The sequence below is a fragment of the Balaenoptera borealis genome, assembly GCF_965194805.1.
Source record: "Balaenoptera borealis genome assembly, chromosome: 12".
Classification (NCBI taxonomy): domain Eukaryota; kingdom Metazoa; phylum Chordata; class Mammalia; order Artiodactyla; family Balaenopteridae; genus Balaenoptera; species Balaenoptera borealis.
This window is the reverse complement of record NC_138869.1, coordinates 20,251,154-20,264,077: the sequence shown is the minus strand read 5'-3', so window position 1 is coordinate 20,264,077 and position 12,924 is coordinate 20,251,154. Positions and strand designations below refer to the sequence as shown.

At 35.8% G+C, this 12,924-nt stretch overlaps 1 long non-coding RNA gene across 1 annotated transcript in view; it reads left to right on the top strand.

The window, feature by feature from the left end:
- Nucleotides 1-12,924, top strand: part of LOC309607165 — a 194,342-nt gene that overhangs the window by 94,989 nt on the left and 86,429 nt on the right. The window lies entirely within an intron of this gene.

Sequence of the window (12,924 nt, the reverse complement as noted above, 5' to 3'; positions counted from 1 at the left end):
AGATTGACATTCCTTCTTTCCTAAATGATTAATAAAATTCACAAGTGAAAGCCTCTAGACCCAGGATTTTTTTGTGGGATGGTTTTTGATTAGGAACTCAGTGTTTAATGTATATAGAGCTATTCAGATTTTCAATATCTTCTTGCAATATTTTTTGTAATTTTTGTTTTTTAAGGAATTTATTTCACCTAAGTTTCTGAATTAATTAGCATAATGTTCATAGTATTATCTTATTGTCATTATTGTCCTTTTCATCTTTGCAGGATCTGTTCTGATTTCTCCTCTTTCATTCCTGAATTATGTCATTTGTATTTTTTGTTCCTTGATCCATCATGCTAGGAGTTTATCAATTTTATTAATCCTTTCAAAGTTCAATTTCTGATTGTTTCTCTATTATTTATTTCTTATTTACTTCATTTATTTTCTTTCTATTTTTATTACTGCCTTTAAAATTTTCCTTTGGTTTAAGCTTGATATTTTAAATTTTATTATAAATTGATTGGGACATTTTTATTGTCCAGATTATGGTAAATCTTAGTAAATATTCTAAGAGAACATGAAAAAATTGTATTCTGCGCTTGATGACTACAGTGTTCTATAAAAGTTCATTCAAATTGGGGGATGGTACTGTTTAAATATTTTATGTTTTTACTGAATTTTTGTCTACTTTTCTCTACATATACCTGTCCACTTGTCTTCTATGTTCTGATTTTGATTGTCTCCTTATTGTGAACTTATCCATTATATTAGTTTTCCACTGGTGCGTAAAAATTACCAGACATTTAGCAGCTTAAAAGAACACAAATTTATTATCTCATAGCTTCTGTGGTCAGGAATCTGGTATGTGTTCCCTGGATACTGTGCTCAGGGTTCCAACCTGGCTGAAATTCAGGTGTTGGCTAGGGCTGCAATTTCATCTGATGTTTGGAGTCCTCTTCCAAGATCATTCTAATTTTTGGCAGAATTTAGTTGTAGAAACTATGTCCGTGCTGACGGTTGGGGTTCACTGTCAGCTCCTAGAGGCTGCTCTCAAAGCCTAGCCATGTGGTATTCTCACAACATGGCAGCTTACTTCTTCAAAACCAGGAAAAGAAGCTCTCATTAGTCTCCTAAGGCAGAGTCATATGTAATATAGCATAGACAGGAGAGAGATCATTTCAACAACTTTATCATACGGTGTATCCTAATTAAGGGAATGACTATCTCATGGTATTCACAGGTCACACATACACTCAAGGGAAGGAGATTATTCAGTGTGTACACCAAGGGGCAGAAACCTCGGGAGCCTTCTTAGAATTTGTCTACCACAATGAGGAAATCAAAGTGAACCAGTAGGATTGCTCTATTGTATATCAAACATCTCCACGTTCATAAGATTACTGTAAAAATGTGTAACTTGTGATTCCTCGAAGTGATGGGCTGGGCCCTGGAAATGTGGCAGAAGGATCTGGGCCATGTTTGAAGAGCTATGTCTTATCATGAGGAGAGGGATTTTAATTGCCTGAAGAACATCCCAGAGTAGAAGCTTGTATAATAAAAGAGTAGCTAGGCACTGCCTGGTGGGAAAAATATTTTTAAAAGAAAATTGCTGCCAAAAGCATGGGATGAAGGAACTTTGGAGAGGAGAAAAGTTGAAATGATATTTTTCAAATGAAATACATTGCAATGTAACATGAGGACATCTACTGACTCCCAAATCTCAGTAAAGACCATAAAATTTGCAAAAATAAATTGACATTTTCATATTTTTTGTAGAAACTAGTGAAGGGGCTGGATTCCATGTCTTACTGGATGGGAGGGCAAACCAGACTCAGTCTGGGCAGATGAGAAGGCCGACATCTCTGTGATAGTGGAAATTGCTGTTTAATAAACATACAACCCATCCTTAATCAATTTTGTGATGAAAAAGTTTGGCAGATAACATGTGAAACTAGTTTCCCCTAACCCCTTTTCTAGCTATAAATTAGGTTAGCTGAATGACTCTTACACTGTAGTTTTGGGGACATATTTGGCTGTTTCTTGAACTTCTTAAAAGCTTAATTGTAGGAACAATTTGCTGCTGAAAGCAGAGTTTCAAAAATGTTCATTTTATTTTATTAAAAAATTACTTCTGATTATTTATAAAATTTAGAAAAGTGCATATAATAAAATAATATTCCTCCATATTTTCCATTGCTGTGGAAATCTTAGCCTATTTGCTTGCTTTCTTTACTTCCAGTCTTCTCCTCCTCCTCTTCCTTCTTCTCTCTCTCACTCTCTCTGTCTGTCTCTATCTCTCTCAACTTGTTACTCTATTAATTTTGTTAAAATTATAACTGCACAGCATAAAAACTAAAATAATCCAACAATTATAATGTTATTGTAAGATCAAAATTAAAAGAATGGCAATAAAATAAACTGTAAAATGCACCACTATGAACATTAGGTGACTGTCATTTCCTGTTTTACATGTAGTAGCAGGGTAAAGAGAATGCTAGATAGGCAGGTAGACAGACAGACTTACATTAAAAAGAGGTCATATAATTACTGCTACTTTCTAATTTGAGAGTAATAACTTTAATATTTGAATTAAATTTACTTGAATGAACAAGTAAATATTTCTTTGTTTCAAGAAATATTTCGTAAATGGCATTTAGTTTCAAAAAAGTGATTATAAAATGCATTAGGTAGTTGAATTCATATTCTTTAGCCTGCATTTCCCTATCATAAACAATTCGGACGTGGACATTCTCCCAGGTCTCCTCTCCACCCACATGTGTCTTTTTTGTTTTAAATAACTGATCGACATTTTCACTGTGGATAATCTTGGTTTATATTCTTTTTCTCTCAGACACTGGTATATGTTGCTCTGTTATCTTCTGGCATTGAACCTTGCCTCAGAGGTGAGGACAGCCAGCTGCTTTGTATTTCTCCATTATCAGTTGCTTGTTTGTTTTTCTTTCTGGGTATTTAAAAGAATTCTTTATGTTTCAGGTACTAACTAGGCTATTTCTAGGTGTGGAATGTCTACATCAACTTTTTTTTGAAACAGGATGGGTTATTTCAATCTGTAGTATTTTCTTCATTTAAAGGAAAATATATAAATCTATCTCATTTCTGGCTTCTTTAGTTTTATATCAATGTCTATAATTTTAACCCCTTTGACTTTTTAATTTGTATTCACTTTGCTTAAGCCTTCTTTTTATGTCAACAATTCAGTTTTTAGTGTGGCCTCTATTCGGCCCCTTCTTATTTTTTAGTTTATTTCTTAGCTCTGTAATGATGATGCCATTCTGTCAGTCAATGTGTTTCTTTGGGAGGGTCTGCAATCTGAGTTTCATTTCATACTATCATTTATTTCATTGCTGTTTTGTGTTGTTTTATCAAATTAATGTTCTAATTGATTTGTTATCTATTGTGAAAAATAATTATAAGGAATTTTATTCTTTTCCTTGAAATTTTAATTTTTTATGAACTGGATTACTTGTTTTCCTATTACATCTTACTTCCTCTCTTTCTTATTTCTTTCTCCCTCCTTCCCTTCCTCTCTCCCTTTCTTCCCTTCCTCCCTCCCTCCCTTCCTTCCTTCTTTCCCTGCTTTGTAGTATATCTCCATTATTGCCATGTGGTTTCTTTCATCTGGGTTATGCTTGGCTATTCTGCCCATAAATTATTTTGTTTATATACAGAGTGAATGAATCTTGACTCTCCTCTTGGAATATCTGACACTAGTTTGCTTTTCCTTTCAAGGTAGAGATAGGTGTTGGGGATTGTGTATCTTGACCATGTTCCTGCAGATTTATATGGGATAGTAGAACGAGGGATGTAAAGATGAGGTGAGTGAGAACTCAGTGGAGTTCTCGCACTTTTCAGCTTCTGGTTAAGGTCTTGAAGCAGGTTTCACTCTGTCTAATTTGAGGGCTGGTATTTTTTTCATGGAGGGACTTTTGGCGTACCTTTGGGCTTTGGACTTTTTTCTCAATTTAATATGTAGCCCTGGAGCCTTTAGTTGATTGAGTCATTTCCTTTGTTGTCTTCTTTATATTAACCTTCAGATTCCAATACTCCTCAATACAAAAAGGAAAAATAAAGTGGATGTCCACTCAGTTGTTTCATTCTGGGTTTGGGGAGGCATTAACAGTGAGTAGTAATGGGATTTTGTTAACTTATTAGTAAAACTTCTAGAAAGTGAGATCAGTGTTAGGAATCAAGTGCTTTATCTCCTGTAGCCACTATTACTTGCTAAAGAATCTTAATATATGAAGCAGCTGAAGTTTGTTTCTGTGTCACATGGTGTCTTAATTTGGGTGCCTCCAGAAGAACTTGAGACAAGATTTGACTGCAGGTAGTTTATTTGGGAGGTAACTCCAGGTGCTGAAGAGGAGACTTGAGCAGAGAAAGAAAGACATTGTCAGTGCTTACTTTTCAAGCCAGACAGTCACATAAATAGTTGGAGAAGCTCTGGAAGCCACTCCTCAGAATTCTGCCACCTGAGAAATAAATACCTGCCACCAGGTATTTATACCCCAAACACCTGTCAGTCATTCATTAGTTGAGTGTTTTCCTGAGGTTGTTAATCCTCAGCACTTTTAATCTGATGTATAGTCAGAAAAGCAGGTTTCATCCTGCCAGAGAAAACCCTCAGGCAAAGCGGTGTAGGTGCTGCAGGTTGGAAGATGAGCCAGTGAACACTGAATTAGTAATGGGGGAATGGGCATGGTTCTGACAGCATCTGATACAGATAGATTAATTTTCCACTAATTTGCTGTCAACATGGTGAAATGGTAGCCAAAGGAAAAAAGAATATGCCCATATAATTTATGGTAGACCCCAGTACACTCTAAAAAGCTACTAATTTATAAATAATAAGGGTTTACCAATTTTGCTCCAGTATTTGGCTTAATGTGTGTTTTTATTTCCCTCAAGTGACACTTAAAAATACAAAGGTTAGGGGGCTTCCCTGGTGGCACAGTGGTTGAGAATCTGCCTGCCAATGCAGGGGACATGGGTTCGAGCCCTGGTCTGGGAGGATCCCACATGCCGCGGAGCACCTAGGCCCGTGAGCCACAACTACTGAGCCTGCGCGTCTGGAGCCTGTGCTCCCAACAAGAGAGGCCACAACAGTGAGAGGCCCGCACACCGTGATGAAGAGAGGCCCCTGCTCGCCGCAACTGGAGAAAGCCCTCGCACAGAAACGAAGACCCAACACAGCCAAGAATAAATAAATAAATTTATAAAAAAAAAAATACAGGGCTTCCCTGGTGGCGCAGTGGTTGAGAGTCTGCCTGCCAATGCAGGGGACACGGGTTCGGGCCCTGGTCTGGGAAGATCCCACATGCCGCGGAGCAACTAAGTCCGTGAGCCACAACTACTGAGCCTGCGCATCTGGAGCCTGTGCTCCGCAACAAGAGAGGCCGCGACAGTGAGAGGCCCGTGCACCGCGATGAAGAGTGGCCCCCCGCTTGCCGCAACTAGAGAAAGCCCTCGCACAGAAACGAAGACCCAACACAGCCATAAATAAATAAATAAATAAATAAATTTAAAAAAAAATACAAAGGTTAGATCAAACCACTCAAAAGTAATGTGTAACAACAATATTATAAAGCACATTTCAGGAAATCACAGCAAATGACACAGAAGAAAGAAATTCAGCTACAACATTACAAAAGGGATGAAAATTCGCTGAACATATTAACTTAAATAATTTTAGCTTCTAGCTCAGTTTTGGAAGCTGGAAAGTTTGGATCTCTTCCTCAGAGGTCCCATTATGATCATGGCATGGAAGTGCAAATAATAATAAACCCGGAATGACAAAGAGAATTAACACGTGAGATCTCAAGACATTTCTGCAAGCTAGAAAGTCTGTTGTTTGAACAATGAATGTACTTCAGACTCTTAGAAGCTGTAGCCCAACATATGACCCTAGAGAACTCTTGTGGAGGTAAGATTCGGTAAACAAAACTTCAGAAAGGTGCTCAAATTGGAGTTGGAAGAAAGGAAAGAGAGAAATAATGAGAATGAATGTAGGAATTGGGGGATTGATTGACCAGGAAACAACCCAGTATAAACAGCCACTACCAATCCAGGAGGGTCTTCTATAAAGAAATCAGATGCAGTCTCTTGGGAGAACTAATACATTTGGTACATGTGATGGCGACTTGGAATAAAACCCTTCTTAATTCTGTCATTTAATAGAACCATGCTTGGCCTGCTAGCATTTTCTTGCGTGATCACCCTAAATTGAAGCCTTATAGTTAACACCAGACTTCCTAATCTGGCATGCCACTCTGAGAAAAGATCTGTTAGAAAAAAGACAAAGTTATTAAAAAGCAAAAGAAACTCATATTAGCTACCTAAAGTAGTCCTCTCAGCTCTTTATTCTTAAATAAGAAATGGTAGTTAGATATCACCTGAATTATGAAGAAAGCTAGAATAATGAAAAAGACAGATGTAAATTGAAGAAAAACTGACCTCCTTAGGATACAGAAATAATTCTTTAAAACTGTCTCTTAAAAATAAAACAGTGATGTCTTCAAAACAGAATATAATAAAACCTGAAAAACTAATTTTAATCTTCCTTGAGTGGTAAACGATTGCACTCATAAAACATGAAGAATAGACTAGGTGATATAAAGCATTATAGAGCATGAAAATAACTGTTATAAGTTAAAAATACGATTGCAAAATTTTTAAATCAATTGAAGAGTTGGAAATTAATCTAAATAAAATATCCCAGAATGAAGAGCTAAAATATTAGACACAGAAACTATTTGAAAAAACTTGAGAAACAGATAGCTAGTATAGAACATTCATCATCAGAATTATAGCCCTGGAAAAAGAGTTAAGAAAACAGACAAGAGAAAAATCATCAAAGAAATTACACAAGAAAATCTCACACTGTGGAAGGGAACTACGAGACTTTAACATAAAAGTGTTCGTTTATGAACATGAAAATTGCTACACCTTGTCACATTTATGTGATTTCATGAATGATGAGAAGACTCTGAAACTAAGTTGAAAAATACTTAAACAGAAGATAGGATATGTACAAAGTAAAGCAAAGCAGGCAGGTATCAGTAACATGGAATGATAAAAGTTAATGAAGCAATACCTTTAAAGTCCTGAGAAAAAAATATATTAAATCTAGAATTCTATATTCATCCAAAATATCAATCAATTCAAACAAATTTAAAATGTTCAAGACTGTCAGCATTTACCATTTGTGTATCTTTTCGTAGAAATTTCTTGAAATACTCTAGCAAAATTAGGAAGAAAACCAAGAAAAACAAAGCTCATGAGATCCAGGAAAGTATAGTTATAGCCTAGGAGAGTGGAGAAGTTCTAGGTTAACAGCTTTTGATCACATGACTCTAAGATTGGAGAAGATTATAGTACTTTGGGATTTTTATATTTGGGGGAAAAGATCTTATATAATATGTGATATTTTTGTCAATAGGTATATGATAAATTGAAGCTATGGTGAAGCTTTTTCTTGTTTTGGTTTTTGGTCAAGAAGAAAAAGGAAAGGCGATTAGATTGTTCAGGAAAAATCAAATTTTGTATAGGAAAATATGAAGCAGACTAATATGTGGAATGGTTTGAAGTAAAGGAGTGTAAGAAAAGTAATTTTATTTGACTTATTCCTCACAGCTACTCTGGAATCGAAATAAGCTACAATAAAGTAGAAAGTTCTCAATATGGCAAAGACATGTGAAGTTAGGACATTCATAATAATATTGATACAGACTATTAGTTTTCAACTTTATTAATAAATCTGTACAAAAGCTCAGACAAAATTATGAATATAGACTATAATGTTGTTTTATGTTGTTTGGTTTTTTTTTTGTATATTTTTTGCCTCTGAGTCCTTGTGGGATTTTTTTTTTTATTCAAACAGAAAGTCACAAAAATTATAATCATCCTCATCAGTTCACTCAGTCCCATGTAATTAATATTTTTTTCATCTTGATCTTTTGTTAGCACTTTTATGAATTCATCAGTTTTCCATTAGAGTTCTGAAAATGCTTATTCATTCAGTTCAGCAGTATAGTCAGTTACCAGAAACCTGTACTTGTCAGAGTCTTTTCCATGAATTCCTTGAAGATGAAACCCTTTTACAAGAACATTTTTGCGAAAGCATCGGAGTACACCCAGAATATAATGTTAATTTTAATCTTAAAAATATGCAAACAAAGAAATATTTGAGAAAAGATAGAAGGTTAAAAGCAGTGGGAGAAGATGGGATGGAAGGGCATGGGTGATGATATGTCCATCTTACCTTGACAAAACTATTATACTGACTGAGGTTAATGACACAAGAAATAGAGCTGTAAAAATTTTATTCAAAATTACAAAAAAATGACATAAAGGGTGCAATTGTGAGGATGGTTGCTTTTCATTAGAATTTTTATGTACTCTTTAATTTTTATTATTTCCCGGTATTACTATGATAAATTATTAATTTATGTACAATATGGAGAATCAATTTGCTTGCTTTTTATGTTACTTTATCTCTTATGTGACACTATGCAAAAGCAACATTTTTCTCAGTGTAATTATTTCATGATAGCTGGAGGATGGCTCCATTTATAATTGCTCAGAAGTTTTAATCCATTTTATTATCAAAAAATAAAATAAACGAAGGGTGATACGAAAAAACCAAGGCAGACTTAAACTCTTAAACTGATTCTGAAAAGGATTTAAGGGCAAGGGGAAGTGGCTGAATAAATTTACAACGAATGTGAATTTTCAGGCTGCCAATAAATCTGTTAATTATTAGGTAATTCATTGTGAAATATTTAACTTATATGAAAGAAAAGGAAAATTTAAACAATTACTTATATAACAGATGGTTTTAACTCTCTAGTTACAAATCTTATCTCTTTCTTGTTCCCGTATTTATAATCTCTTTTCAAATGTACTGTTAAGACAATTTCTTATTAAAAATAGATTGAGTAACATATGCCTCCTAATATATGAGTTTACAAAGTCAATTGTAGTTGTATTATCACAGAGCTTTTTACATGTCTGTAATAAGACTTACAGTCTTATTTAGATGGCAATATTAAACACATTCGTAACATTTAGGTACAAATATTTTAGGGATACAATGTGAAAAATTCTGCAGAGTTTTCATTTTAATGTTTCATTTCAGTACGCTGGCTGTCATTACGTACGTGACATGCTTTGAGCTCTAGAGCTTAACAAAAGATGTGGGAAAACGAGACAGTCAATGAAAAGGATTAAAGAATTGACAAGATAATAGCTGGATATAGAAATTGGGGTTTAGTTTGGCAAAAATGATTTTTGGAGAAATAACTAGTCATTTGTGCCATTTTAACAGGGTGACTGTGTAAGTCACACTAAGGGAGTAGGGTTGGGGGGTTAATTTCTCCATCCTTAAAATTAAAGGATTATTTTAGAAAATCTTTATGATCTCTTCCATATATAAAATTGTGTAATTCTAGGAAGCATTAGCACAGAAAAGGTATTGTCTTAAAATATTTTAAATTGAAGCAAGAAAAGGATAGGCTACATATTGCAAAGCAAAAAAAAAAAAAAAAACAACTGTTAACTTAGTTATATTCTTTTTTTTTTTTTTTTTTAAAGAAATTCACGTTCTTTTATTTATTTATTTATCTATCCATGACTGTGTTGGGTCTTCGTTTCTGTGCGAGGGCCTTCCCCAGTTGCGGCAAGTGGGGGCCACTCCTCATCGCGGTGCGCGGGCCTCTCACCATCGCGGCCTCTCTTGTAGCGGAGCACAGGCTTCAGACGCGCAGGCTCAGCAATTGTGGCTCACGGGCCCAGTTGCTCCGCGGCATGCGGGATCCTCCCAGACCAGGGCTCGAACCCGTGTCCCCTGCATTGGCAGGCAGGTTCTCAACCACCGCGCCACAAGGGAAGCCCCATATTCTTTTAAAAGAATCTCTTTACAGATTTTTGTAACAACAGGTAGCTAATTTGTGTGGGGAAAATGTCTACTTATATGTCGGGACAGAGTGGACTGAGTCCACTTTAAAAATTGATACCTAATCTTAGAAATCTAAGTTCTAAAGAAACGAAAGCCAGCCACAGCTTCAGTCATGGTACCATTTGCTTTAAACAGTCCAGACTCACAGACCTTCTCCTGGTCCTACGTATTCTTCATCAACCCTCCCACCTTCACAGGATCTTTGCACACGCTGTTGCCTCCATTTAGAATATTTTTCCATCACCTTTTAGGTCTGCTTATCCTGAAGGTCTCAGTTTAAGCATCATTCCTCCCTTGGACATTCCTTAACTCTCCTCATTACATCAAACTGCCCTAATATGAACTCTTTTAGCAGCAAAATATCTCCTCTACAAAGTACATGTCAGAGTTGGAATTTTCATGTCATTTGTGTACATACTTGGATGTGTTCTGTCTCCTTCTTCTGTTCTCTAACTCCATGAGGGTAGGGACAAATTAGGGTTTGATCATAGTTGCATTCCCAGTGTTCTGAGACAGACACTGGTACAAAGAAGGCACAAAACACATAGATGTTGAATGAAGGAATGGATATTTTTAAACCTCTATCCATAATTTTGGAGGTCCTAGCTCTCTTTGCAATATCATTATTGTCTAGAATTCTCATTCTGAGGATTGATAAAGTTCTTTATAAACTCACAATTTCTTCCTTCACTTTTACTCTCAGATGGTAGGTAATCCTTATTAATATTCAGGAAATAAATGGTTAGAATAATGAGACAGTGGGAAGGGCAATGTCATATAATACAAAAAATATCAGATATTAGAAAGACCTAGGTTCCAGTCCAAAATATGACATATTAGCTTTGTCCTTTGTTCCTTGTTTATCTGTAAAATAGAATTAATAATATTTGCCTTACCTGCTATGCTGGATGGTTTTATGCATAAAGATGAAATACTTCCAAATTTTATTGTTTTTCTGTGGTTTATTAAACTGTGTATATCTATCTAAATATAACCAGGAAAAACAATAAGCAAATCATGAACAGTTATGTATTATTAGAGCTCTTTCAATTGTAAGTAATGCAAATGAAATTCAGATAGGCTTAAGAAAAAAGGGACTGTATTAACTCATTCAAACTGAAAAGTTCAAAAGAGATTTGAGCACAACTGGATTCAAAGGCTTAAATGAGCTCTTAGGCTTCACCTGTACTCTGCTTCCATTGTGTTAGCTTTAGTTTCAGGTAGGACCACCACATATGTTGACTAAGATGGCCACATGGAAATCCACTGCCTACCAGGTTAGCATCCCCAGCTGGAAAAAAAAAAATCTTCCTTAATTTTTGCCTCAAACATCCCAACATTCACTGGCCTGTCTTGCCTCATACTGTTCCCTGAACCAATCATTTTGAGATTTGATTAGATAGGCCTGAGACAAACATGCTTTTGTTGAGTAAAGGGTAGGGTACGTCATACCCACACTTGGATTGAATTGTGGAGAATTGAATTGAGTTTTCTACAGGAAAAACAGTGGGCTCTTTGGGAGGATGGAATACTAAGAAGGCAAAAGAAAATATGCCTCCAATATTTATCTTGTTACTAGGATTACCTATAATCTGTTAACTGCTTTTTGCTTCTCTGTGTTTTTCAATAATTCTACAATAATCGTGTACTGTGTGGGCAGTAACAAAAATATAAATGAGATACTGTATATAATAGTGTGCTCTAAACTCTAGGGAGCTATATAATGAAAGGGATTATTAAGAAGACTGGATTTTTTTTCAAATGGAAGAAACAGGGTAAGCAAAAACCTCAACCAAAACACCTTTAATCCCCATTTTAGACTTATTGAGAATGTTTTTGTAATTTTTTTTTATATGCTTGACCTAAGAAAAGAATTTGAGATGGTTTTTCCAGCATAAAGCTGTCATTGCCTCTTAAGGAAGATTTGGTCTATTTGCTGTGAATGCCAGTGAATAACTGTGGCTTCTTATGATAACTCAGCACCTATTTCTCTACACCCTTTATGGCTTAAGGGAGCATTTTCTCATTTTTTCATATATTTCCAGTCGTGTTCTATTATTTTATCTTTGGCACTGCAGACTGGTGGTAGATGGAACCCACGTATGGCTCTTAGAGTTGGTAGAGTCTAGATGGAAAGTGGGTCTCAACACTGTCATTTGGCTTTCCATGAATGTGTTTTATTTAGCCCATCATACTGAGAGAAACAATCTAAGTGATTATTTTCAACTGAAAGTTGTTGTTATGCTTGTTCTTTTCTCACCCCCTCATCTTTTGCAGTTTTTTCAAAGGACTCAGCTTTAGAAGGGTTCTGTGTATGATAAACTCTCTTAGGTCAGGTTACCCAGGAAACAGACTAGGAGACAGAGATTTGCGTGCACAAGGTTTTTTGGGGAGTGCCTTTCGAGCAGCACCTACCAGGGAGGGATGAAATAAGATCATGCAGAGGAAAAAGTTGTACTGTGATGTTGTGAGAACAAAGGCTGATTCTGTGGGGAGCTGTGGAGCTGCAGTGACCCTTCAGACTTGTCCTGAATTCCGGCGAGGCGGCTGGACTTTTGTACCCAGCACAGACCAGTCACTGAATGCGGGGGCCCCTGGGACAGAAGCGCAATGGGGGTGAGGGAGCCCCTGTGAATGAGGGCAGTTCTTGAGCAGGTCTCTTCTGTGAGTGTTCAGTAGCCAACAAGTTCTGGCAGCTGAGGAAATAAGAACTTTTGTCCTTTAGGACAAAAGTGATTTAAATGGTTTTCCTCCTCTCTTTAACGTATTTAAGTTTCGTTTGTAATGTCTTTGATTTTTTGCATTTTGATTATTACGTATCTATGCATGTTTTCCTTAGAATTTATCCTATTTGGAATTTACTGAGTTTCTAGATTCTATAAATTTATGATTCCCACCAAATTTAGTATATTTTGAAATGTTATTTCTACAAATACACTTCTGCCCTAAACTCTTTATTCTCTTCTTCTAGG